We start from the raw sequence: 26,599 nt of genomic DNA, 5'->3' as shown, positions 1-26,599 counted from the left end.
GGGCTCCTCTGCTGGGAGCCTGCTTCTTCCTCTCCCACTCCCCCAGCTTGTGTTCCCTCTCTCGCTGGCTGTCTCTGTCAAATAAATAAAAAATAAACTCTTTAAAAAAAATAGCAATATATTAATGACTATGCAGCATGATCTGAAATATTTTCTTCTTTTTATTTTTGTAAGGCCTAAAATAAGCCAAAATACACCCAAGATGTTAACAGTGGTTGTGTTTGAGTGGTTAGGTATATTTTCCCCCAAAATTTTCATCAATGAACATGCATTACTTTGGGGAGACATGTGTTTATTTTGTTGTTTTTGTACTTCTGTGTAGTGGGTGAGGTCACTCATGACCTCAGATCAGGCACATTATAATCATTGGTTCCTTCCAGGCTCCTCTCTTGGTTCCTTTGTTTGTTCGTTTTATTTATTTATTCTGCAGAACTTCCAAAGACCACTCTCACTTCTGTTCCCCCAACAAACATTTAAATATATTTCATGAGTTTTACATTTAGCATCACAAAATTTTCCCTCTTTCTATATATAGATCTATATATAGAGAATATATATTTATATATAATATGCTACCTATTATATATAATGCATTAAATATGTATAATATATGTAATAATATATATTTATTATTATTATTTTATTTTTTAAGAGAGGGGGAGGGGTAGAGGGAGAGGGGGACATAGAATCTTAAGCAGACTCCATGCCCAGTGTGGAGGCCAATGCAGGGTTCGATCTCACAATCCTGAGATCATGACCTGAGCTGAAATCAAGAGTTGGTGACCCATATTTACTATTTTTTAACAGAAAGTACCAAGTCTGAGCCTTGAATTCTAGCTCTGAGCCTTCCAGAGCCAAACTCTACCATTCCTTTTCAAAGTACAGCCCCCACCAGGCCCTCCTGTCCTCTGGGCAGCTCTCAACCCGGCCACTCCTGTCCCAGCCCCTAGAAAAGCCATGATCTAATTTGCTTCAGAGCCTTACTTGTCCCCTTTCATTGTGGAGCCTAACACACCTATGCAAGTCCTGCCCTTCCTGCTTATTAGGTGGCTAAACTTACATAAGTCACTTCCTCTCTAGGAGCCTCAGGTTTTCAGAGGTGAATCATGATACTAATAATTTCCACATAAAGGAGGTACTTCAAGTGTTAAAATGGTAAGTACAGAGAGACCCGAGCAGGTAACAAGCTCAAGAAATGTTCAAGCTCCATATTCCACCCATTTCCCCACTCGTCTTGATGTCCTCATAGCATAAAGTCACAGTAGGTGTTCAGGATATGATTTCTTCTTTCTTTTCTGCCTTGACAATTGTTTCTCTAAGACCCAGGTTGGAGGCACAACTCCACCATTATCTACTACAAACCTGCTGTCCAAAGTGAATCGTGGGAGAGACAGGGACAAGGTGAAAAGTGACTTGGAGTTGAACAGAGTTGAAGTCCCAGCACAACCATATCTACCTGTGTGGCTTTGACAAGTCATCTAAGATTCCGTGTGCCTCAGTTTCCTTACCTACAAGGAAGACGGAAAATAATAGCACCTACTTCAGGCACCAACCTCACTTTCTATCTCACATCGCACCTTTTCTCTTCCAACATGCTCACCTTCAGGTTCAGGACTTGGCTGGTTTGGCCTCACCCTGCAACATCTGACCCACTCCATGGACGCTCCCAGAGAAACCATGTCCTGAGGCCCCGAGGAACCTGCCAGGAACTAGTGACATCTTGCAGGCCCTTTGAGGCAAGAGTGTGCAACCACAGGGCTGAAACCAAATTCTATTCCTCATCCAACCATTCATGCACCTGAATGCATACAGTGAATATTCAGTGACCGTTCCTAGGGGGCCAGGTGCTGGGCTTTGCTGGAGACAGAGTTCCTGCCTTCAGGGAATTTCTGAGCTGCTAGGAGAGAGAACACTAGACATCAAGTCCACATGAGGGAGATGGGGGGAGCTCTGGGGGCCGTGGGAGCCCAGAGGACGGGATCCAATCCCACTTGCGAATCAAGGTAGGCTGCTTGGAAGAAATGACACTTGGAGTTCATAGGTTTGGGAATTCAGTGCACAGGCCTTCCATGGAAAGACACCTAGACAAGAGAGAGCCTGGTACATTGTAGTAACCACTTGTCATTAGTTCAGTTGTCAGAGCACAGCACGTGAGGCCAAGTGTGGCAAGAGATGACGCTGGAGAGGTTTGGTGGGGGTTGGAACTCTGGATGGCCTTAATTGCAAAACAAGGAGCTAGAACTTTCATGTTACTTGGGTGGGAGGGGAAATGTAACGGAAGAAAGCGATGTGTTGGTTTCTGTATCACTACTCTCTCACTGCTGGTGTGCAAAATAGTAGGTTGAAGATGGCCAGTCTGGAAGCAGGAAGCCAGGGAATTAACTTGGGGTTGCTCATGTGAGGGACGTTGAGGCTGAAGCAAGACAGTGGCAGAAGATGAGAAAAGGTGCATTTGAGAGACAGGAAGGAGAATCAGCTGGACTTGGTGAGGGATTGGCTCTGATGAAAGAAGGAGGGCTTGGGATGCACATAGGCAGAAAGCACAGGGAAAATGTATTTTCAAGGGCCAAAGGGATGATTAAGGCAAAGATAATGGCAAGAGGAACTCTGAGGGCTGAGAAATTAGTGTGGGATAGAAAGGCAGAAACACCTTTTTGGACAAGGAGGGATTCAGGCTAAAACTCACCATGTGACCTTGGGCCAGTCATTTTATCTTCCTCTGATTCTTTAGATTTCCACCTGCAGGGGGTGCCTAGCTGGCTCAGTCACTAGAGCATGTGACTCTTTTTTTTTTTTTTTAAAGATTTTATTTATTTATTCAACAGAGATAGAGACAGCCAGCGAGAGAGGGAACACAAGCAGGGGGAGTGGGAGAGGAAGAAGCAGGCTCATAGTGGAGGAGCCTGATGTGGGGCTCGATCCCAGAACGCCGGGATCACGCCCTGAGCCGAAGGCAGACGCTTAACCGCTGTGCCACCCAGGCGCCCCAGAGCATGTGACTCTTAATCTCAGGGTCATGAGTTCAAGCCTTACATTGGACATGGAGCCTACTTAAATGAAAAGAAAGAAAGAAAGAAAGAAAGAAAGAAAGAAAGAAAGAAAGAAAGAAAAGAAAAGAAAGGAAAGAAAAGTGGCTAGGTTTCCACTTGCTAACCTAGGAGGCAGAGAATGATAATTGTGAGGAATGAATCACATGAAAGAATGTTCAGGAAGTGCCTAGCCCTATGGGTGATTTGGAGGGGGAGGTGTGTGGCAGGTGGGTTTGGTCCAGGAAGGGGTGGGGCTGGCTGCCATTTGGGCAACAACATTGCCATTGGCAGTGGGAAACACATACTTGCAGAAGAAGAAGGTGTGTGGGAAAGGGAAATGTGATCTGAACACATGCATGTTGGATTTACAGGGGTCAAAGTCCACGGCAGTCAAATGAATCTTACCCTGGGAGGCTGTATCTTGGCAGTCAGCAGTGAAGAGCCTCTCTGAATCATGAACCCGAGACAGCCACTTCCTCAGGAAGTACCCAGGCCTGGGAGGCCTGAGGTCTCTGAGTTCTGATCTCAAGTCAGCGCCCAAGTTGCTGTGTGACCCTGAGTCAGTTCTAACCCACTCTGGGTTTCAGCTTTCCCATATGAACAATAAAAGCATGTGTGTGTTGGTGGAAAGGTGGAAGAAATGTTTCCAAAGGTCCTCTCCAGGTGTGTTATGCTTTAGTTCCATGACCCTGAGTCCTTTTTTAAAAAAGTTGAATCCTGTTTCCATCCCTGACTTACTGTGTGGCATTGAGCCAGCTGCTGCACCCCTCTGAGCCTATTTTCACATCTGGAATATCAGGAGATAGAGCAGGAGACTCTCCAAAGTCCAGTGATTCTCCCTGGAGGACGCTCACCCTCATCTTCAGCGGAATGCTTCAGACAAATCAGAGGAAAGTGAGGCGCTGGTCACAGATGACCCCCCTTCCGAATCTTCTGTCTTCTCCCACTGCCCTCCCCTCCCTACTGTCAGGAGCTTGCAGTACTGGCTCTCTTGCCAAACTTGTTGCCATGACAACGGGTTACAAATAACTCAGATGCAGACGAAGATTTTAACCCAAGAGCTGCTGGTCCAAGGGCTTCTAGCTCCCACCCCACACCAGACTGAGGGAACAATCTGACATATTCTTGGGGTTCAAGTGACTTTCCTGATCACAAGCCTGCTAGGGCTCCTCAGTGTCACAAGACTTAAGTCCCAGTGTCTGTGGCTCTCCTAAAACCTGATTCAAATCTTTCCAATCACATTTACCACTTACTAGTATTAAAGAGGGATGACTCTTATTTTGAACACCTACTGTCTGCCAAGGCCGTGTTGGGTGCTTTACACACAGTAGCTAAGAAATCTTCCCAGAACTCTATCAGATAGACATTATTATTCCCATTTTGTAGAGGAGCAAATAGAGGCCCATGGATGTGACTTCAGTAAGGAGGTCAGAGAAGTCAGAATTCAACCTCAGATGCATCAGATTCCCAAACCCAGGCTTTTTCCATTGCCAGTGGTTCACAAATGTTGGTCTACATACTTGGGGCATATCCAGATAATCTGGGACAGCTAAAAATTCAGATTCTAACTTCCATTCAAGAAGGTGGAACATATCTGTCTTCTCTAATTCCTGAGACCCTATAAAATAAGAGTAAGGGAATCATGTACAAACCCTCATCTCCACAAAAAGTTGGAGGAGGTCCCATCGATGTGGATGAGATTTCAACAACTTTCTGGGAGCAGAAAGGGGCTGGAGCAGTGGTAACTGAGAAAGCAGGACAGGGAAGGGTAGAGGCACAGTCCACATGTGGGAGGGGGACCCGTGAAGAAGAGCCCTGGTCTACCCTGCAAATTCCTGGTGAGATTCTGGCACAGAAGAGCTATCCTGATGGTAGGCATGAAATGCCGAGCCCCTGACAGGGGGAGAATTGAAAGTATGTGTTGTAATGTTGGCTCCCCCACCATCCCTCTGCCTTTCCCCATGTTTGTCAGCAGAAATCAGAGGAGCCAAGCATCTGCACTTAAAAAAAAATACAGAGGATTTCTTAAAGAAATCAAATGTTCCAGAGCAAGCCTCCACTTTCGGGACATAGGAGTCTTCCAGCAGAATATGCGGGTCCCCATCCAGCCACCTTAAAGGAAAGTCTAGTAGTGGACTTGACCAACCTCTGCATCTGACACAGGCTCCCAACCAATCAACTTTCTATTGGTTTCTTCTTAAATCAATGGGCTGGCAGTTTTGAACATCTGTGAAAAAATATGCTAAAAGCGTTATGAACAAACTGATGAAGCAAAGGGGGAAAACTAAGGGTGTGCCCATCTCAAGTGAAAAAAAAAATACCAAGCAATTATTAGGTTCAGGAACACAAAAGAAGGCAAAACAAATCCAGGTCATTATAGTACATTTCTTGGCTCTGTAGCAACTACTGATATACTAGAAATTGGGATATAAACGTACTGGAAGAGTAAAGGGAGGGGATACAGGGATGTGTGTGTGGAAGGAGATAAAATCCTCTTCTACTGTAAGGAGATGTGGAGATAATGTCTCAAATTGCTAAGTTAAGAAATAGTAGTCACATAATATTGTATGTCAACTATACTTCAACAAAAAAAGAAATAGTATAAACATATTATATAGAAACATGGTGGTCCTTCAGTTAAAAATCCTTTCAACTACAAGCAACACAAAACCAAACTGACAGTGGCTTAAACACATATGGCTTTATTTATTCATTCATTTATTTATGTTTCAGGAAGTTAATTTATTATTAACATCAGTGTGGCATGGGTTCAGCTGCTCAATGATGCCATCAGGAACCAGGCTCTAACTTTTTCTTCCTTCATGTGTTTCATCTTCACCCTCATATTCATCCCCTCACTGTCACAAGATTGCTGTCACAGCTCCAGGCAGCATGACTCTACTCAAGGCAGAGAGAAGAAGGAAAGGGACAGTGTCAGCTCTGCGTGTCTCGGAAAGCAAAAGCCTTTTCAGAAGCCCCCCCCCCCCCCCCGCCCCAGCAAACCTCTCATGGCCGTAACTGGGACACATGACCATCTCTAGCTGCAAGGAAGCTTAAGAAAGTTTCTGGCTCTTCAGCCTCTGACTGGGAGATGACAAAGGGGAAGGGGACTGGGAGTGGTGAATGCCAGAAGAAACAACCAAAGACTGGTACAATCCTTTCATGTAGTTGCCTCTAGGAAGCAGGGGCTTGCAGTGGGAGGGGACAGGGTATTGCTGGGTTTTCTTATGAGCTCTTCAGCACTACTGTATTTTTAAAGCATATGCAAGCGTTACTTCAATAATAAATTAAAATTTAGAAATACAGTCTTATGGTTTTTCTGAAAGAAACACTTTAAAAAAATAAAAGCTGCCTTCTGAGCAGTTTTCTGTCTCCAGAAGAAAGGACATCAAGATGTACTGTATGTCAGAGTCCATAGTCTTCTCCTACCGATCTTCCTAGTTCTTATGTTCCATAGATGAGAGAAACCATATGTTAATTGTCTTTCTGCTTGACTTATTTCACTTAGCATCAAACTGAGGGCTTCAGAGGGGAGGGGGGTGGGGGAATGGGATAGGCTGATGATGGGTAGTAAGGAGGGCACGTATTGTATGGTGCACTGGGTGTTACACGCAACTAATGAATCATCGAACTTCACATCAAAAACCAGGGATGTATTGTATGGTGACTAGCATAATAAAAAAATATAATAAAAACTAAACACCTTAAGTCAATTTATGTTTTGTACAAGAAACCAAAAAAATATTACTTAAAAAAAGATGTACTGTATGGTGACTAATATAACAAAATAAAAATTATTTTAAAGGGGCGCCTGGGTGGCACAGCGGTTAAGCATCTGCCTTCGGCTCAGGGCGTGATTCTGGCGTTATGGGATCGAGCCCCACATCAGGCTCCTCCGCTATGAGCCTGCTTCTTCCTCTCCCACTCCCTCTGCTTGTGTTCCCTCTCTCGCTGGCTGTCTCTATCTCTGTCAAATAAATAAATAAAATCTTTAAAAAAATTATTTTTAAAAAAAGAAAGAAAAGGGGCGCCTGGGTGGCACAGTGGTTGGGCGTCTGCCTTCGGCTCAGGGCGTGATCCCGGCATTATGGGATCGAGCCCTGCATCGGGCTCCTCCGCTATGAGCCTGCTTCTTCCTCTCCCACTCCCCCTGCTTGTGTTCCCTCTCTCGCTGGCTGTCTCCATCTCTGTCAAATAAATAACTAAATAAAAAATCTTTAAAAAATATTTAAAAAAAAAGAAAGAAAAGACATCAATTCACCTTGGAAGCAAACTTACCAGAGTAAGTTTGTTACCTAGACTAAGGTATCTCAGGTATCCATCTGCTGATCTTAGAGAAAGCATTGTGCTATCACCATTAACCATAACGTGACTGGTGGAAACCAGTACAGCACTGTGTAGCACTTACATGGGGTGACTGTGGTTAGACAGTCCTGGTGCAATTTCCTGTCTGTTATTTATTAGCTCTGTGACCCTGAGTGAGTGACACCTGGAAACCTCACTTTCCTTCTTCATGAAATGAAGGTAATTCAAGTGCCAGGTACAGAGTAAGCATTCAGCAAATATTATCCACTCTAAAATGTTAAATGTTTTGAGCAGTGACATAATTTGGGTGAACTTTAAGAGCATTATGCTTCCATTGAGATTGTTCTTTATCCCAAACATGGGTTTGGACTGGATTGTCCCTGAAAATTATTTTTTCCTGAGAGATGTGTGTGTATATTTTTGCCCAGGCCTTTGCTCACAGAAAATAACTCAGTTTGGACAACAGGAGAGACGCTGGCTTGGATTGCTGTTGGCTCCTGTTGAAGGAAAGACTGTAAAAAAGGAACTAGACAGGATTGTCATTTCCATGGTATATATTATTTAATGTTAAAAACAATCTGCTCTGTGAAATGTGCTGCTGACTATTGTGATTGTCTCATGTAGGCCTGGGAGTGGAGAACAGAATGATGACCTCCTCTCTCTGATGACAAGGTGAGAGCTGGAGATCGAGCACATGGCCAAAACTCATCCAGTTGTTGGATGATCATCTTGCCCAGACATGGTATCAGTGCTGGGGGCTAAGAAGAGGGACAGTCAGTATGCAGCCCCATTCAGAGGGGCATGGGTGGCATTCTCTTGGAGAGGTAATATCTGATATCCATTTACAATTTTCCTTCCTGGCTTGGTAATTGTTATGTTACCCCCAAGACTCCAGTAAAGCTCTATTAAACAAATATACATAGAAAATATTGCATCTATAAAGTAGAAAACAGAAAAGGATGTTACAAAAAAGGTACGCTGGGGGAATAAGAGTGCTTAGAAATTTAAAACAATTTCTAAAATAAAAGAGCTCATCCATTCATAGATGAATGGAAAAAGATGTGGTATACACATATAATGGAATATTATTCAGCCATAAAAAAGAATGAAATCTTGTCATTTGTAATGATATGGATGGAGACAGAGAGTATTATGTTATGTGAAATAAGTCAGCCAGAGAAAGACAAGTACCATATGATGTCACTTATATGTGGAATTTAAGAAACAAAACAAAGGAACAATGAAAAAAAAGATTAAAAAAAACCCCAGACTCTAAAATACAGAGAACAAAGTGGTGTTTACCAGAGGGAAGGTGGGTGAGGGGATGGGTGAAATAAGTGAAGAGGACTAAGAGTATCCTTAGTGTGATGAATGAGTTGATGTATAGAACTGTTGAATCATTATAGTGAATCATTAACTGTATGTTATTTATACTTGAACAAAAAAATAAATAAAATTAAAAAAAAACAAAAATAAAATTCCTCCCTGCAACACGCTCAGTTGAAGATAAAGTTAAGAAAATGTCCTGGAATACAGAATAAAAAACAAAGACATGGGAATACTTACGATTTCCGGTCTGGCATGTAAGAAGTTTGGAAGTCATCACTCCATACATACAACAAGAAGTGAGTATTAAGGAGGGCATGAATTGCAATGAGCACTGGGTGTTATATGCAAACAATGAAGCATGGAACACTACATCAAAAACTAGTGAAGTACTGTATGATGACTAATATAACATAATAAAAAATGTTTTTTAAAAAATAATAAAGCAAAATAAGAAATCCACCCCCCCAAGAAAAAGAAAAAAGCTGAACAATTTGAAAATCAAAAACTCTTCTTGGATTACTCAGAGAACTGTGGTCATAAGGCAACCTTGTGCTCCGCAAATAGAAGAGATAGCCTGACAGGTGAAGAAAATCACAGAAGCTCAGGATCAAACAACTCTGCGGGAAACAGTGCCAATGTAGGAAAACCTAAACTGTAATTGACTAATTGTTGGAGGTTTAGTGAGGGCAAGTTTGAAAGTTAAAAACTCCAGGACAACATAATAAAAGTCATCTATGAAAAACTCATTCCTAATATCATCCTCAACTGGGAAAAACAGAGCTTTTCCTCTTCAGTCAGGAACAAGACAGGGATGTCACTCACACCACTGTTATTTAACATAGTATTGGAAGTCCTAGCCACAGCAATCAGACAACAAAAAGAAACAAAAGGCATCCAAATCAGCAAGAAAGAAGTCAAACTTTCACTATTTGCAGGTGACATGATACTCTATACAGAAAACCCAGAAGACTCCACCAAAAACTGTTAGAACTGATTCAGTAATATCCCAGGATACAAAATGGATGCATATAAATCTGTTGCATTTCTGTACACCAGTAATGAAGCAGCAGAAAGAGAATTCAAGGAATCAGTCCCATTTGCAATTTCACCAAAAACAACAAAATATCTAGGAATGAATCTAATGAAAGAGACAAAGGATGTGTACTCTGAAAAATATAAAACATTGACGAAAAAAATTGAGGAGTTAAGACGGTGGAGGAGTAGGTGACCCTGTTTCCTTGGTCCCTCAAATACAGCCAGATAGTTATCAAATCATGCTGAACACCTGAGAAATCAATCAGAAATATGAGAAAAGAAATGTTGCAATTCTACAAGTGAAAAGGAACCACTTTTTGGAAGGTAGGAGGTGCAGAGACTTGAATCCAGGGTGATATATTGAAAGATATGACAGAGGAGAGGGAGCCTGCTTAAGGAGGCTGCCACAAAGTATTATAAGCATTGGAGGGCAAAATCAGAACTTTTAGAAGTCTGCTACAGTGGGGTATGTCCCTGGCTTAAAGGTGCTGAGGTGGTGAAGTGGAGTGAAATCCCAGTTGTGACAGCATGGTCTCAGGATCCCCAGGGTCATAAGAAGAACAGGGGTGCATGAGTGTAGCAGAGTTCCCAGGCACAGGAGTGGGAAAGCAGGCTGAGAACAACAAGTCTAGGTGCTGGCTTTCTGCTTTATGTTGCTATAAACTACTAACTGCTGCATAGTCATGTGACCACTTTCTTGGGAGGGGTCCAGCAAAAGACAGAGGTGTTGCAAGACTGACCTCCCTCTCCCGGGAGGAACAGTGTGGGTCTGCACCTCAGGAGTCCATAGAATTTGGAGTTTTGAAACTCAGTCGTGAGCCTAAGATAAAAACACTTGGTCACAGGCTGGGTGAACACAGTTCTGACAGTAACTGGGGAGACAAGAATGATTGCTTTTCTGTGAGGGTTCACCAAAGAGTTGGGGGGGGTGTGAACTTTCAGTTCTAGGGCTAGACAGTGGGGTGAGCCATATTCATCCAACCCATTGGTGCTGGAATGCTTCAGGGAGCAAAACAATGCTACATAGTGGAATCCAGAGCCGCTTACACTGAGCTCTGCCTCTGTACAAGGGAGGCGCATTTGCCTTAGGGCAAGTCCACATAACAATCAGCGCAACAGCACAATTGGCTCACACTAAGTTTACTGATCATAGAGGACTGCAAAGCTATGGTTCATGGGGAAAACAGTATACAGCATTCTTTGGTTTTTTATTCTTTAGTCCTTCAGTATTATATTGTTCAGTTATTATACTTTTTCAATTCTTTTTTATTATTTTTAATTATTATTTTTATATATACGTTATATACATACATATTTTTAATTTTTTGTTTCTTTTCATTTTGTTTTTCTTTCATATGCATGCACAAGTTTTTCTTTCTTCCTTATTTTGGGATGTAGTTTCTTTCAACAAGCAGGCCAAAACACACCCAGGGTCTAGTTTTTTGTTCTGTTTTGTTTTTGTTTGTTTTGTTTTATTCTATTGTTGTTATTATTGTTTTTTTTTTCTTTCTTCTTTTCTTTTCTGGACAAAATGATGAGACAGAGAAATTCACCCCAAAAGAAAGAACAGGAGGCAGTACTCACTGCCAGGGATTTGATCAATATGGATATAAGTAAGATGTCTGAACTAGAATTCAAAACAATGATTATAAAGACACTAACTGGGCTTGAAGAAAACATTGAAAACACTAGAGAATCCCCTGCTATAGAGATAAAAGAACTAATATCTAGTCAGGCCAAAATAAAAGTTGCTATTATCGAGATGCAGTCCCAAGTGGAGGCTATAAAAATCAGGATGAATAAAGCAGAAAATTGAATCAGTGATACAGAGGATAAAAAGATGGAAAATAAGGAAGCTAAGAAGAGAGAAAGAAAACTATTAGATCACAAAAGAGTGATCTAGACATTTCAGCAATTACATAAAGTGAAATAATATCTGAATAATAGAGGTCCCAGGAGATAAGAAGTAGGAGAAGGGGTAGAAGGTTTATTTGAACAAATTATAGCTGAGAACTACCTTAATCTGGGGAAGGAGACAGGCATTTAAGTCCAGGAGGCACAGAGAAGCCCCTCAAAATCAATAAAAAGACGTCAACACCCCGACATATAATAGTGAACTCAAAAATTTCAGAGATAAAGAGAAAATCCTATAAGCAGCTCAGATCAAGAGGTCCTTAACCTACAAGGGGAGATATGCTGCTTATAAGAGACTTATTTTTTTAATGATGAGATAATATAATAAGAGACTCATTTTAAATGCAAGGCACCAGCAGATTGAAAGTGAGGGGGTGGAGAACCACCTATCATACTAATGAACATCAAAAGAAAGCTGTAATCGCCATCCTTATATCAGACAAACTAGATTTTAAACTAAAGACTATAATAAGAGATGAAGAAGGACACCATATCATAATAAAAGGGTCTATCCAACAAGAAGATATAACAATTATAAATACTTATGCCCCTAACATTGGAGCAGCCAACTATATAAACCAATTAATAACAAAATTAAAAAAAACTCATTGATAACATACAATAATAAAAGAGGATTTTAACACCCCACTCACAACAATGAACAGATCATCTAAGCAGAATATCAACAAGGAAACAAGGTCTTTGAATGGCACACTGGACCAGATGGACTTAACAGTTATATTCAGAGCATTTCACCCTAAAACAGCAGAATACACAATCTTCTTGAGTACACATGGGACATTCTCCAGAATAGATCACACACTGGGTCACAAATCAGGTCTCAAAAAGTACAAAAATTACTGAGACCATACCATGCATATTTTCAGACCACAATACCATAAAACTTGAAGTCAATCACAAGAAAAAATTTGCAAGGCCCACAAACACACAGAGATTAAAGAGCATCCCAGTGAAGAACGAATGGGTCAACTAGGGAATTAAAGAAGAATTAAAAAAATACACTAGAGACTATGGATTCTTGGAAACAAACTGAGGGTTTCAGAGGGGAGGGGGGTGGTGGGATGGGCTAGCCCAGTGATGGGTATTAAGGATGGCACATATTGCATGGAGCACTAGGTATTATACACAAACAAGGAATCATGGAAACTACATCAAAAACTAATGATGTACTGTATGGTGATTAACATAACATTATAAAAAAATTAAAAAACAATTTTTTAAACAAAAAAATACATGGAAGCAAAGGAAAGTGAAAACATGACAGTTCAAAACCCTTGGGATGCAGCAAAAGTGGTCCTAGGAGGGGAGCACATAGCAATACAGGCCTTGATTAAGAAGCAAGAAAGGTCTCAAATACACAAGCTAACCTACACCAAAAGGAGCTAGAAAAAGAACATGAAGTAAAGCTTAAATCCTGCAGGAGAAGAGAAATAATAAAGTTTAGACTAGAAGTCAATGACATACTGGTTTCGATTTGTATTTCCCTGATGGTTAAAGATGTTGAGCATTTTTATGTGTCTGTTAGCCATTTGTATGTCTTTTTTGGAGAAGTGTCTGTTCATGTCTTCTGCTCATTTTTTGACTGAGTTATTAGTTTTTTGAGTGTCGAGTTTGAGAAGTTCTTTGTAGATATTGGATATCAGCCCTTTATCTGTAATGTCATTTGCAAATATCTTCTCCCATTCCATGGGCTGCCTCTTAGTTTTGTTGAATGTTTCCTTTCCTGTGCAGAAGCTTTTTATCTTGATGAAGTCCAAAAGTTTATTTTTGCTTTTGTAAATCACAATGAGATACCACCTTATACCAGTTAGAATGGCAAAAATTAACAAAACAGGAAACAACAAGTGTTGGTGAGGATGTGGAGAAAGGGGAACTCTCTTACACTGTTGGTGGGAATGTAAGCTGGTACAGCCTCTCTGGAAAACAGTATGGAGGTTCCTTAAGATGTTAAGAATAGAGCTATCCTACAACCCAGCAATTGCACTACTAGATATTTACCCCAAAGATACAGATGTAGTTAAAAGAAGGGGCATGTGCACCCCAATGTTCATAGCAGCATTGTCCACAATAGCCAACCTCTGGAAAGAGCCAAGATGCCCATCAACAGGTGAATGAATAAAGAAGATGTGGTCCATATAGGAAATGGAATATTACTCAGCCATCAGAAAGGATGAATAACCACCATTTGCATCAACATGATGGAACTGGAGGGAATTATGCTAAGTGAATTAAGTCAAGCAAAGAAAGACAATTATCATATGATTTCACTTACATGTGGAACATAAGGAATAGCATGGAGGACATTAGGAGAAGGAAGGGAAAACTGAAGCGGGGGAAATCAGAGAAGAAGATGAACCATGAGAGACTATGGACTCCAGGAAAATAACTGAGGGTGTCAGAGGGGAGGGGGGGGGGATGGGTTAGCTCCGTGATGGGTATTAAGGAGGGCATGTATTGCAATGAGCACTGGGCGTTATATGCAAACAATGAATCATGGAACACTACATCAAAAACTAATGATGTACTGTATGAGGACTAACAACATAATAAAAAAAAAGAGAAAAACATAGCAAACTAATCAGATAAATTTAGAGCTAAAAAAGGAAGTCAATGACATAGAAATAAAGAAAACCAGTAGAACAGATCAGTGAAACTAAGAGCGGGTTCTTTAAAAGAATTATAAAGATTGGTAAAACCCTAGCCAGGCTTATCAAAAAGAAAAGAGAAATTACCCAAATAAATAAAATCATGAATGAAAGAGGAGCGATCACAACCAACACCAATGAAATACAAACAATTATAAGAGAATATTATGAGCAATTATATGCCAACAAATTGGGCAATCTGGAAGAAATGGGTACATTCCTAGACACATATAAATGACCAAAACTGAAAAAGGAAGAAATAGAAAATCTGAAGAGACCCATAACCAGGAAAGAAATTGAATCAGTGAGAAGAAAAAAGATGGCGGAGGAGTAGGGACATTTTTTCAGCTGGTCCCCTGAATCGAGCTGGATATCTACCAGATCATCCTGAACACCGACGAAATCAGCCCGAGACGTAGGAAGATACATCTGGTTCTCTACAAATGGACATCTCCAGCACTGAGTATTGAGGTATGAAGCCAGGAGCCGAGAATCTGCGCACAGATATGGGAAGATAAACGGAAGGGGGTGGGAGCTGCCGCGCTTGGGCGCTGGGAAGCAGTAGCCACATGCACTGGGGAGTGGGCCAGAATCGCGGACCTGTAGCCACCAGGAAACCTGACTGAAATCGGGAGTTCGGGATCGTGCGCACAACCAGACTGAAAACCAGAGCTCTGGAGCATGCACCAACCACACAGAAACAGGGAGCTCGGGAGCCCACGGGGCAACCAGGGGCAGCTGGCGGTGTTAGAAGCACAAAGGACAGAGATGTGCCAGCCCTGGGAGTGAGGAGTGGGAGAGCAGCTGTGGGGCACACAACCTGGGACGCTGTGGGGTTTTTAGCAGCACCAACAGAAACACAATTAAAGTGGCCAGGAGAGCTCAGTAGAGAGCAAACTGCGATCTCTCTGTTCTGAGACAGAGGCTAGGATACGGCCACTGCGGCTCTGACTCTCAGAAGAGTCAGAGAAAACTGTCGGGGAAAGACGCCAAAGAACAAAAGCCCGGAAATACCGGTTCATGTTGTGCCCATCCCCCTTCCCCCTCCCAGGGGACTGGGCAACTCTACCCAAACAGGGTGGCCTGAGTATCAGCGCGGCAGGCCCCACCCCCAGAAGGCAGGCTGAAAAAACAGGAAGCCCACATCCCTAAGGTCCCTATAAAACAACTGCACATTGCCTGGGACCTAGTCAATAATTTGGGCTCTGGGCGTCCTCGCAACCTCTCCTCATAAGAATGAAAAGGAGGAGGAACCCCTAACAAAGGAAAGAAACAGAGACTGTGGCTTCTGCCATATAACTGATGGATATGGATATAACCAAATTGTCAGAAATGGAGTTCAGAGTAACAATGGTCAAGATGATGTGTAGGCTTGAAAAAAATATTAACAAAAATATTAATGAGAATACAGAATCTCTAAGGACGGAAATGAGAGCAAATCTGGTAGAAATTAAAAATGCTATGAATCAAATGCAGTCTAAACTGGATGCTCTGATGGCCAGGGTAAATGAGGCAGAAGAACAAATTGGTGAGTTGGAAGATGGATGATAGGAAAGAAGGAAACAATGGGAACTTGATTCAAAAAAGCCCAATCTCAAGAATGTAGATTACGGGAGATTACTGACTCAATGAAACATTCCAATGTCAGAATCATTGACATCCCCGAGGGGGTGGAGAAAGAGAGAGGTCTAGAAGAGATATTTGAACAAATTGTAGCTGAGAACTTCCCTAATCTGGCAAAGGTAACAAGCATTCATGTCCAAGAGGCAGAGAGGACCCCTCCCAAGATCAACGAGAACAGACCAACACGACATCACATAACAGTAGAATTCACAAATCTCATATCCAAGGATACAATCTTGAAAGCAGCTGAGGGAAAGAGAATCTTCACCTACAGAGGGAGGAACATCAGAAAAACATCAGACCTGTCTACAGAGACATGGCAAGTCAGAAAAAGCTGGCAAGACGTATTCAGAACACTAAGTAAGAAGAACATGCAGCCAAGGATCCTTAATACAGCAAGGCTGTCATTCAGAATTGATGGAGAGACAAGGACCTTCCAAGACCAGCAGAAACTGAAAGAATATGTGACCTCCAAGCCAGACCTACAAGAAATGTTAAGGGGTTTCTATAAAAGTAAAAAGACCCCAAGAGTGATACAGAACAGAAATTTACAATCTATAGAAACAAAGACTTCACAGACAACATGACATCATTAAAATCATATCTCTCAATAATCACTCTCAATGTGAATGGCCTAAATGCTCCCATATTATGCCACAGGGTTGCAGATTAGATAAAAAGACATGACCCATCCACATGCTGTCTACAAGAGACTCATTTTGAACCTAAAGGTACATCCAGACTGAAAGTGAAGGGATGGAGAACTATTTTTCATGCCAACAGACCTCAAAGGAAAGCTGGGGTAGCAATTCTCATATCAGACAGATTAGATTTTAAACTAAAGACTGTAGGTAGAGATACAAAAGGACACTATATTATTCTTAAAGGATGCATCCAAAAAGTGGATATGACAATTATAAATATCTATGCCCCCAATAGGGTAGCAGCGAGATACACAAGCCAACTCTTAACCAGAATAAAGAGACATATAGACAATAATACGTTAATAGTAGGGGACCTCAACACTCTGCTCTCAGCAATAGACAGATCACCTAAGTAGAAAATCAACAAAGAAACAAGAGCTTTGAGTGACATACTGGACCAGATGGACCTCATAGATATATATAGAACACTACACCCCAGAACAACAGAATACTCATTCTTTTCCAATGCACATGGGACTTTCTCCAGACTAGACCATATACTGGGTCACAAAACAGGGCTTAACTGATACCAAAAGACTGAGATTGTTCCCTGCATATTCTCAGACCACAATGCTTTGAAACCGGAACTCAATCACAAGGAAAAATTGGGAAGAAAACTCAAACACTTGGAAACTAAGAACCATCCTGCTTAAGAATGATTGGGTAAACCAGGAAATTAAAGCTGAGCTTGAGAAATTTATGGAAACCAATGAGAATGAAAACACATTGGTCCAAAACCTATGGGACACTGCAAAGGCTGTCCTAAGGGGAAAATACATAGCCATCCAAGCCTCAGTCAAAGGAATAGAAAAATATAAAATGCAGATTTATATTCTCACCTTAAGAATCTGGAGCTGGAACAGAAGAACAGGCCTAACCCACACACGAGAAGGCAGTTGATCAAGATTAGAGCAGGGATCAATGAATTAGAAACTAGGAGCACAGTAGAGCAGATCAACAAAACTAGAAGCTTGTTCTTTGAAAGAATAAATAAGATTGATAGCCACTGGCCAGACTTATTCAAAAGAACAGAGAAAGGACCCGAATTAATAAAATTATGAATGAAAGAGGAGAGATGATGACCAACACCAAGGAAATAGAAAGAATCATTAGAAACTATTATCAATAACTATATGCCAATAAATTAAACAACCTGGAAGAAATGGATGCTTTCCTGGAAACCTATAAACTACCAAGACTGAAACAGGAAGAAACTGATTATTTAAACAGACCGATTAATTAAGAAGAGAATGAAGCAGTGATCAAAAAACTCCCCCAAAACAAGAGTCCAGAGCCTGACGGATTCCCTGGGGAATTCTACCAAACATTCAAAGAAGAAATAATACCTATTCTGCTGAAACTGTTTCAAAAAATAGAAACAGAAGGAAAACTACCAAACTCATTCTATGAGGCCAGTATTACCTTGATCCCCAAAGCAGGCAAAGACCCCATCAAAAAGGAGAATTACAGACCGATATCCCTATTAAATATGGATATCAAAATTCTCAACAAGATCCTAGCTAATAGGATCCAACAGTACATTAAAAGGATTATCCAGGACACCTGGGTGGCTCAGTTGTTGAGCGTCTGCCTTCGGCTCAGGGCATGATCCTAGAGTCCAGGGATGGAGTCCCACATTGGGCTCCCTGATCCACTGGAAGCCTGCTTCTTCCTCTCCCACTCTCCCTGCTTGTGTTCTCTATCTCGCTGGCTGTCTCTCTCTCTTTCAAATAAATAAATAAAATCTTTAAAAAAATAAATAGAAGGATTATCCATCATGACCAAGTGGGATTCATTCCTGGGATGCAAGGTGGTTCAACATTCGCAAATCGACCAGTGTGATAGATCACATCAACAAAAAAGAGTAAAGAACCATATGATCCTTTCAATTGATGCAGAAAAAAGCCTTTGACAAAATACAGCACGTTTCCTGATTAAAACCCTTCAGAGTGTAGGGATAGAAGGTACATTCCTCAATTTCATAAAAACCATCTTTGAGAAGCCTACAGTGAATATCATTATCATTGGGGAAAAGCTGAAAGCCTTTACCTTAAGATCAGAAACACGACAAGGATGCCCACTCTCGCCATTATGTTCAACATAGTATTAGAAGTCCTTGCAACAGCAATCAGACAACAAAAAGGTATAAAAGGTATCCAAATTGGAAAGTCAAACTGTCTCTTGTCGCAGATGACATGATACTCTATATGGAAAACCTGAAAGAATCCACTCCCAAACTATTGGAAATTATAGAGCAATTCAGTAATGTGGCGGGATACAAAATCAATGCTCAGAAATCAGTTGCATTTCTATACACGAATAATGAGACTGAAGAAAGAGAAATTAGGGAATGCATTCCATTTACAATATCACCAAAAATCATACGATATCTCAGAATTAACTTAACTGAAGGGTGAAGGACCTGTATTCTAGAAACTACAGAACACTGATCAAGACATTGAAGAAGACACAAAAAGATGGAAAAACATTCCATGCTCATGGATCAGAAGAATAGACATAGTTAAAATGTCTATGCTACCCAGAGCAATCTACACTTTAAATGTCATCCTGATCAAAATACCAATGACATTTTTCAAAGAACTAGAACAAACAACCCTTAAATTTGTGTGGAACCAGAAAAGACCCCGAATTGCCAAGGAATGTTAAAAAAGAAAAACAAAGCTGGGGCATCTCATTGCCGGATTTCAAGCTATATTACAAAGCTGTGATCACCAAGACAGCATGGTACTGGCACAAAAACAGACACATAGACCAATGGAACAGAATAGAGACTCCAGAAATGGACCCTCGGCTCTTTGGACAACTAATATTTGACAAAGCAGGAAAAAACATCCAGTGGAAAAAAGACAGTCTCTTCGATAAATGGTGCTGGGAAAATTGGACAGCTTTATGCAAAAGAATGAAACTTGACCACTCTCTCACACCATACACAAAGATAAACCCCAAATGGATGAAAGACCTCGATGTGAAACAGGAACCCATCAAAATCCTAGAGGAGAGCATTGGCTGCAACCTCTTTGACATCGGCCAAAGCAACTTCTTTCATGACATATCTCCAAAGGCAAGAGAAACAAAGGATAAAATGAACTTGTGGGACTTCATCAAGATAAAAAGTTTCTGCAGAGCAATGGAAACAGTCATCGAAACAAAGAAATAACCCACAGAATGGGAGAAGATATTTGCGAATGGAACCAAAGATAAAAGCATGGTATTCAAGATCTATAAGGAACTTCTCAAACTCAATACACGAGAAATGAATAATCACATCAAAAAATGGGCAGAGGGGAGGAGTTAACATGGCGGAGGAGTAGGGGACGCCTTTTTCAGCTGGTCTCCTGAGTCGAGCTGGATAGGTACGAGACCAGCCTAAACAGCCACGGAATCAGCCTGAGACATAGGAAGATACATCTGGATCTCTACAAATGAACATCTCCAGCGCTGAGTATTGAGGTACGAAGCGGGGAGCTGTGAAACCGTGCACAGATATGGGAAGATAAACGGAAGGGGGAGGGAGCCGCTGCATTTGGGCGCCGGGAAGCGGTAGCCAACCTGCACGGGGGAGCAGGCGGGCTCGCAGACCGGCACCCACGAAACAGCAGACTGAGACCGTGAGCCGGGAGCGCACACCACCAGGCATCTCGCGGAACTCCAGAATCCCGGTGTGCTCACTAGATTCAGACTGAGACCCGGAGCTCCGGGAGCGCGCGGGGGCGGCTGGCGGCAGGCGGCGTTAGAAACACAAAGGACAGAGACGCGCCGGCCCTGGAAGTGAGGGCTGGGATGCCGGGTGTGGGGCGCACTTCCCAGGACGCGCTGCAGGGTTGAGCAGCACCAACAGTAACAGAGTTAAAGTGGCCAGAACATCAGTGGAGAACAGGCCACAATCCCTCTATTCTGTGACAGAGGCTGAAATTCGGCTGCTGCTTCTCTGCCTCTCAGAAGAGACACAGCAGACCACCAGGGAAAGCCGCCAGAGAACAAATGACTGGAAACACCGGCTCACAACGTGCCCGTCCCCATCCCCCCTCGCAGGGGACACGGAGACTCTACCCAAACAGGGTTGCCTGAGTATCCGCGCGGCAGGCCCCTCCCCCAGAACACAGAAGGCAGGCTGAAAAATCAAGAAGCCCACAACCTGGGCGCCTGGGTGGCGCAGTCATTGAGCGCCTATCTTTGGCTTACGGCGTGATCCCGGCGTTCCGGAAAGGAGTCCCTCATCGGGCTCCTCTGCAGGGAGCCTGCTTCTTCCTGTCCCACTCCCCTGCTTGTGTTCCCTCTCTCGCTGGTTGGCTCTGTGCCACATAAATAAATAAATAAAATCTTTAAAGAAGAAGCCCACATCCCTAAGATCACTATAAAACAAGGGGCATGGCCTGGGACCCAGTCAATAATTTGAGCTCTGTTACATTGGAAACCGGGGATGTACTGTATGGTGACTAACATAATATAATAAAAAATCATTAAAAAAAAATAATAATTTGGGCTCTGGACAACCCTGCAACCTCTCCTCATCAGAATGACAAGAAGGAGAAGCCCCCGCCAGCAAAGAAAAGACAGTGAGTCTGTGGCCTCTGCCACAGAAATAATGGATATGGATGTAACCAAATTATCAGAAATGGAATTCAGAGTAATGATGCTCAAAATGATGAGTAGAATTGAAAAAGTATTAACGAAAAGGTAACTGAGAATATAGAATCCCTAAGGACAGAAATGAGAGCGAATCTGACAGAAATTAAAAATTCTATGAGCCAAATGCAGGCAAAACTAGAGGCTCTGACGGCCAGGGTCACCGAAGCAGAGGAACGTGTTACTGAATTGGAGGATGGGTTAATAGAGGAAAAAACGAAAATAGAAGCTGGTCTTAAAAAAAATCCACGCCCACGAATGTAGGTTACGGGAGATTACTGACACAATGAAACGATTCAATGTTAGAATCATCAGCATCCCCGAGGGGGTGGAGAAAAAGAGGTCTAGAAGAGATATTTGAACAAATTGTAGCTGAAAACTTCCCTAATCTAGCGAGGGAAACAAACATTTGTGTCCAAGAGGCAGAGAGGACCCCTCCCAAGCTCAACCATGACAAACTTACGCCACGTCACGTCATAGTGCATTTCGCAAATATTAGATCCAAGGATACAGTATTGAGAGCGGCCAGGGCAAAGAAATTTCTCATGTAACAAGGCAAAGGCATCAGAATTACATCAGACCTGTCTACACAGACCTGGAATGAGAGAAAGGGTCGGGGGGGGGGCATTTTCAAAGCTCTTACAGAGAAAAACATGCAACCAAGGATCCTTTATCCAGCAAGGCTGTCATTCAGAATTGATGGAGAGATAAAGACATTCCAGAATCCGCAGTCATTAACCAATTTCATAACCACGAAACCAGCCCTACAGGAGAAATTAAGGGGGTTCTATAAAGGTAAAAAGGCCCCAAGAGTGATACAGAAGAGAAAGTCACAGCCAATACAAACAAAGACTTTACTGGCAACATGGCATCATTAAAATCATGTCTCTCAGTACTTAGTCTTAATGTGAATGGTTTGAACCATCTCATAAAATACCACAGGGTTGCAGATTGGATAAAAAGAAATGACCCATCCATTTGCTGTCTACAAGAGACTCATTTCGAACCCAAAGATGCATTCAGACTGAGAGTAAGGGGATGGAGTACCATCTTTCACGCAAATGGACCTCAAAAGAAAGCTGGGGTAGCAATTCTCATATCAGATAAATTGGATTTTAAACTAAAGACTATAGTTAGAGATGCAGAAGGGCACTATATTATTCTTTTTTTTAAGATTTTATTTATTTATGTGACAGAGAGACAGCCAGCGAGAGAGGGAACACAGCAGGGGAGAGGGAGAGGAAGAAGCAGGCTCCCAGCCAAGGAGCCCGATGTGGGACTCCATCCCGCAACGCCAGGATCACGCCCTGATCCGAAGGCAGACGCTTAACGACTGCCACACCCAGGCGCCCCGGGCACTATATTATTCTTAAAGGAAGTATTCAACAAGTGGATATGACAATTATAAATATATATGCCCCCAACAGGGGAGCAGCAAGATACACAAGCCAACTCTTAACCAGAATAAAGAGACATATAGATAAAAATACATTAATAGTAGGGGACCTCAACACTCCACTATCAGAAATAGACAGAACACCCTGGCAAAAACTAAGCAAAGAATCAAAGGCTTTGAATGCCATACTCGACGAGTTGGACCTCATAGATATATATAGAACACTACACCCCAGAACCAAAGAATACTCATTCTATTCTAATGCCCATGGAACATTCTCAAGAATAGACCATGTTCTGGGACACAAAACAGGTCTCAACCGGTACCAAAAGATTGAAATTATCCCCTGCATATTCTCAGACCACAACGCTCTGAAATTGGAACTCAACCACAAGGAAAAATTTGGAAGAAACTCAAACACTTGGAGACTAAGAACCATCCTGCTCAGGAATGACTCGATAAACCAGGAAATCAAAAATCAACTTAAACAATTTAAGGAGACCAACGAGAATGAAAACACAACAGTCCAAAACCTATGGGATACTGCAAAGGCAGTCCTAAGGGGGAAATACATAGCCATCCAAGCCTCACTCAAAAGAATAGAAAAATCTAAAATGCAGTTTTTATATTCTCACCTCAAGAAGCTGGAACAGCAACAGAGGGACAGGCCTAATTCACGCACGAGGAAGCAGTTGACCAAAATTAGAGCTGAAATCAATCAATCAGAAACCAGAAGTACAGGAGGAGTTAAGATGGCGGAGGAGTAGGAGACACCGTTTTCAGCCGGTCCTCCGAGTCGAGCTGGATAGGTACCAGACCAGCCTAAACAACCACGGAACCAGCCTGAGACACAGGAAGACGCATCTAGATCTCTACAAATGAACATCTCCAGCGCTGAGTATTGAGGTACGAAGCGGGGAGCCATGAAACTGTGCACAGATATCGGAAGATAAACGGAAGGGGGAGGGAGCCGCCGCGTTCGGGTGCCGGGAAGCGGTAGCCACTTGCACGGGAGAGCGGGCGGGGCTCACGGTCGGCACCCGCAAAACAGCAGACTGAGTCCGTGAGCCGGGTGCGCGCGCCACCAGGCATCTCGCGGATCACCGGAATCCCGGTGCGCTCACTGGATCCAGACTGAGACCGGGAGCTTCCGGAGCGCGCACGGGGCGGCTGGCGGCTGGCGGCATTAGAAACACAAAGGACAGAGACGCGCTGGCCCTGGAAGTGAGGGCAGGGACGCCGGGTGTGGGGCGCACATCCCGGGATGCTGCAGGGTTGAGCAGCACCAACAGAAACAGAGTTAAAGTGGCCAGAACATTAGTAGAGAACGGGCCGCAATCCTTCTGTTCCGTGACAGAGGCTGAAATTTGGCCGCTGCTGCTCTGACTCTCAGAAGAGGCACAGCAAACCGCCAGGGAAAGCCGCCAGAGAACAAAAGCCTGGAAATACCGGCTCAGGGAGTGCCCATCCCCATCCCCCCTCGCAGGGGACACGGAGCCTCTACCCAAACAGGGTTGCCTGAGTATTGGCGCGGCAGGCCCCTCCCCCAGAAGGCAGGCTGAAAAATCAAGAAGCCCACAACCTGGGCGCCTGGGTGGCGCAGTCATTGAGCGCCTGCCTTCGGCTTAAGGCGTGATCCCAGCGTTCTGGAAAGGAGTCCCTCATCGGGCTCCTCCGCTGGGAGCCTGCTTCTTCCTCTCCCACTCCCCTGCTTCTGTTCCCTCTCTCGCTGGTTGGCTGCCACATAAATAAATAAAATCTTTAAAGAAGAAGCCCACATCCCTAAGATCCCTATAAAACAAGGGGCACGGCCTGGGACCCAGTCAATAATTTGGGCTCTGGACAACCCCGCAACCTCTCTTCATCAGAATGACAAGAAGGAGAAGCCCCCCCCAGCAAAGAAAAGACAGTGAGACTGTGGCCTCTGCCACAGAAATAATGGATATGGATGTAACCAAATTATCAGAAATGGAATTCAGAGTAACGATGGTCAAAATGATGAGTAGAATTGAAAAAAGTATAAAAGAAAAGGTTACTGAGAATATAGAATCCCTAAGGACAGAACTGAGAGCGAATTTGACAGAAATTAAAAATTTTATGAGCCAAATGCAGGCAAAACTAGAGGCTCTCACAGCCAGGGTCACAGAAGCAGAGGAACGGGTTAGTGAATTGGAGGATGGGTTAATAGAGGAAAAAATGAAAATAGAAGATGGTCTTAAAAAAATCCACGCCCACGAATGTAGGTTACGGGAGATTACTGACTCAATGAAACGATCCAATGTTAGAATCATCGGCATCCCCGAGGGGGTGGAGAAAAACAGAGGTCTAGAAGAGATATTTGAACAAATTGTAGCTGAAAACTTCCCTAATCTAGCAAGGGAAACAAACATTCGTGTCCAAGAGGCAGAGAGGACCCCTCCCAAGCTCAACCACGACAAACCTACGCCACGTCACGTCATAGTGCATTTCGCAAATATTAGATGCAAGGATACAGTATTGACAGCGGCCAGGGCAAAGAAATTTCTCACGTACCAAGGCAAAAGCATCAGAATTACGTCAGACCTGTCTACACAGACCTGGAATGAGAGAAAGGGTTGGGGGAACATATTTAAAGCTCTTTCAGAGAAAAACATGCAGCCAAGGATCCTTTATCCAGCAAGGCTGTCATTCAGAATTAATGGAGAAATAAAGACATTTCAGAATCGCCAGTCTCTAACCAATTTTGTAACTACGAAACCAGCCCTACAGGAGATATTACGGGGGGTTCTATAAAAGTAAAAAGGCCCCAAGAGTGATACAGAACAGAAAGTCACAGCCAATACAAAAAAAGACTTTACTGGCAACATGGCAACATTAAAATCATATCTATCAGTAATCAGTCTTAATGTAAATGGTTTGAACCATTCCATAAAGCGCCACAGGGTTGCAGATTGGATAAAAAGAAATGACCCATCCATTTGCTGTCTACAAGAGACTCATTTCAAACCCAAAGATGCATTCAGACTGAGAGTAAGGGGATGGAGTACCATCTTTCACGCAAATGGTCCTCAAAAGAAAGCTGGGGTAGCAATTCTCATATCAGATAAATTGGATTTTAAACTACAGACTATAGTTAGAGACGCAGAAGGGCACTATATTATTCTTAAGGGAAGTATTCAACAAGTGGATATGACAATTATAAATATATATGCCCCCAACAGGGGAGCAGCAAGATACACAAGCCAACTCTTATCCAGAATAAAGAGACATATAAATGAAAATACATTAATAGTAGGGGACCTCAACACTCCACTATCAGAAATAGACAGAACACCCTGGCAAAAACTAAGCAAAGAATCAAAGGCTTTGAATGCCATACTCGACGAGTTGGACCTCATAGATATATATAGAACACTACACCCCAGAACCAAAGAATACTCATTCTATTCTAATGCCCATGGAACATTCTCAAGAATAGACCATGTTCTGGGACACAAAACAGGTCTCAACCGATACCAAAAGATTGAAATTATCCCCTGCATATTCTCAGACCACAACGCTCTGAAATTGGAACTCAACCACAAGGAAAAATTTGGAAGAAACTCAAACACTTGGAGACTAAGAACCATCCTGCTCAGGAATGACTCGATAAACCAGGAAATCAAAAATCAAATTAAACAATTTATGGAGACCAATGAGAATGAAAATACAACAGTCCAAAACCTATGGGATACTGCAAAGGCAGTCCTAAGGGGGAAATACATAGCCATCCAAGCCACACTCAAAAGAATAGAAAAATCTAAAATGCAGTTTTTATATTCTCACCTCAAGAAGCTGGAACAGCAACAGAGGGACAGGCCTAATCCACGCACGAGGAAGCAGTTGACCAAAATTAGAACTGAAATCAATCAAGCAGAAACCAGAAGTACAGTAGAGCAGATCAACAGGACTAGAAGCTGGTTCTTTGAGAGA

This window comes from Ursus americanus, chromosome X (assembly GCF_024610735.1).
Source record: "Ursus americanus isolate L20-20 chromosome X, mUrsAme1.1.p, whole genome shotgun sequence".
NCBI classification, from domain to species: Eukaryota; Metazoa; Chordata; class Mammalia; order Carnivora; family Ursidae; genus Ursus; species Ursus americanus.
The sequence above is the reverse complement of the archived record's forward strand: the minus strand, read 5'-3'. Positions refer to the sequence as shown.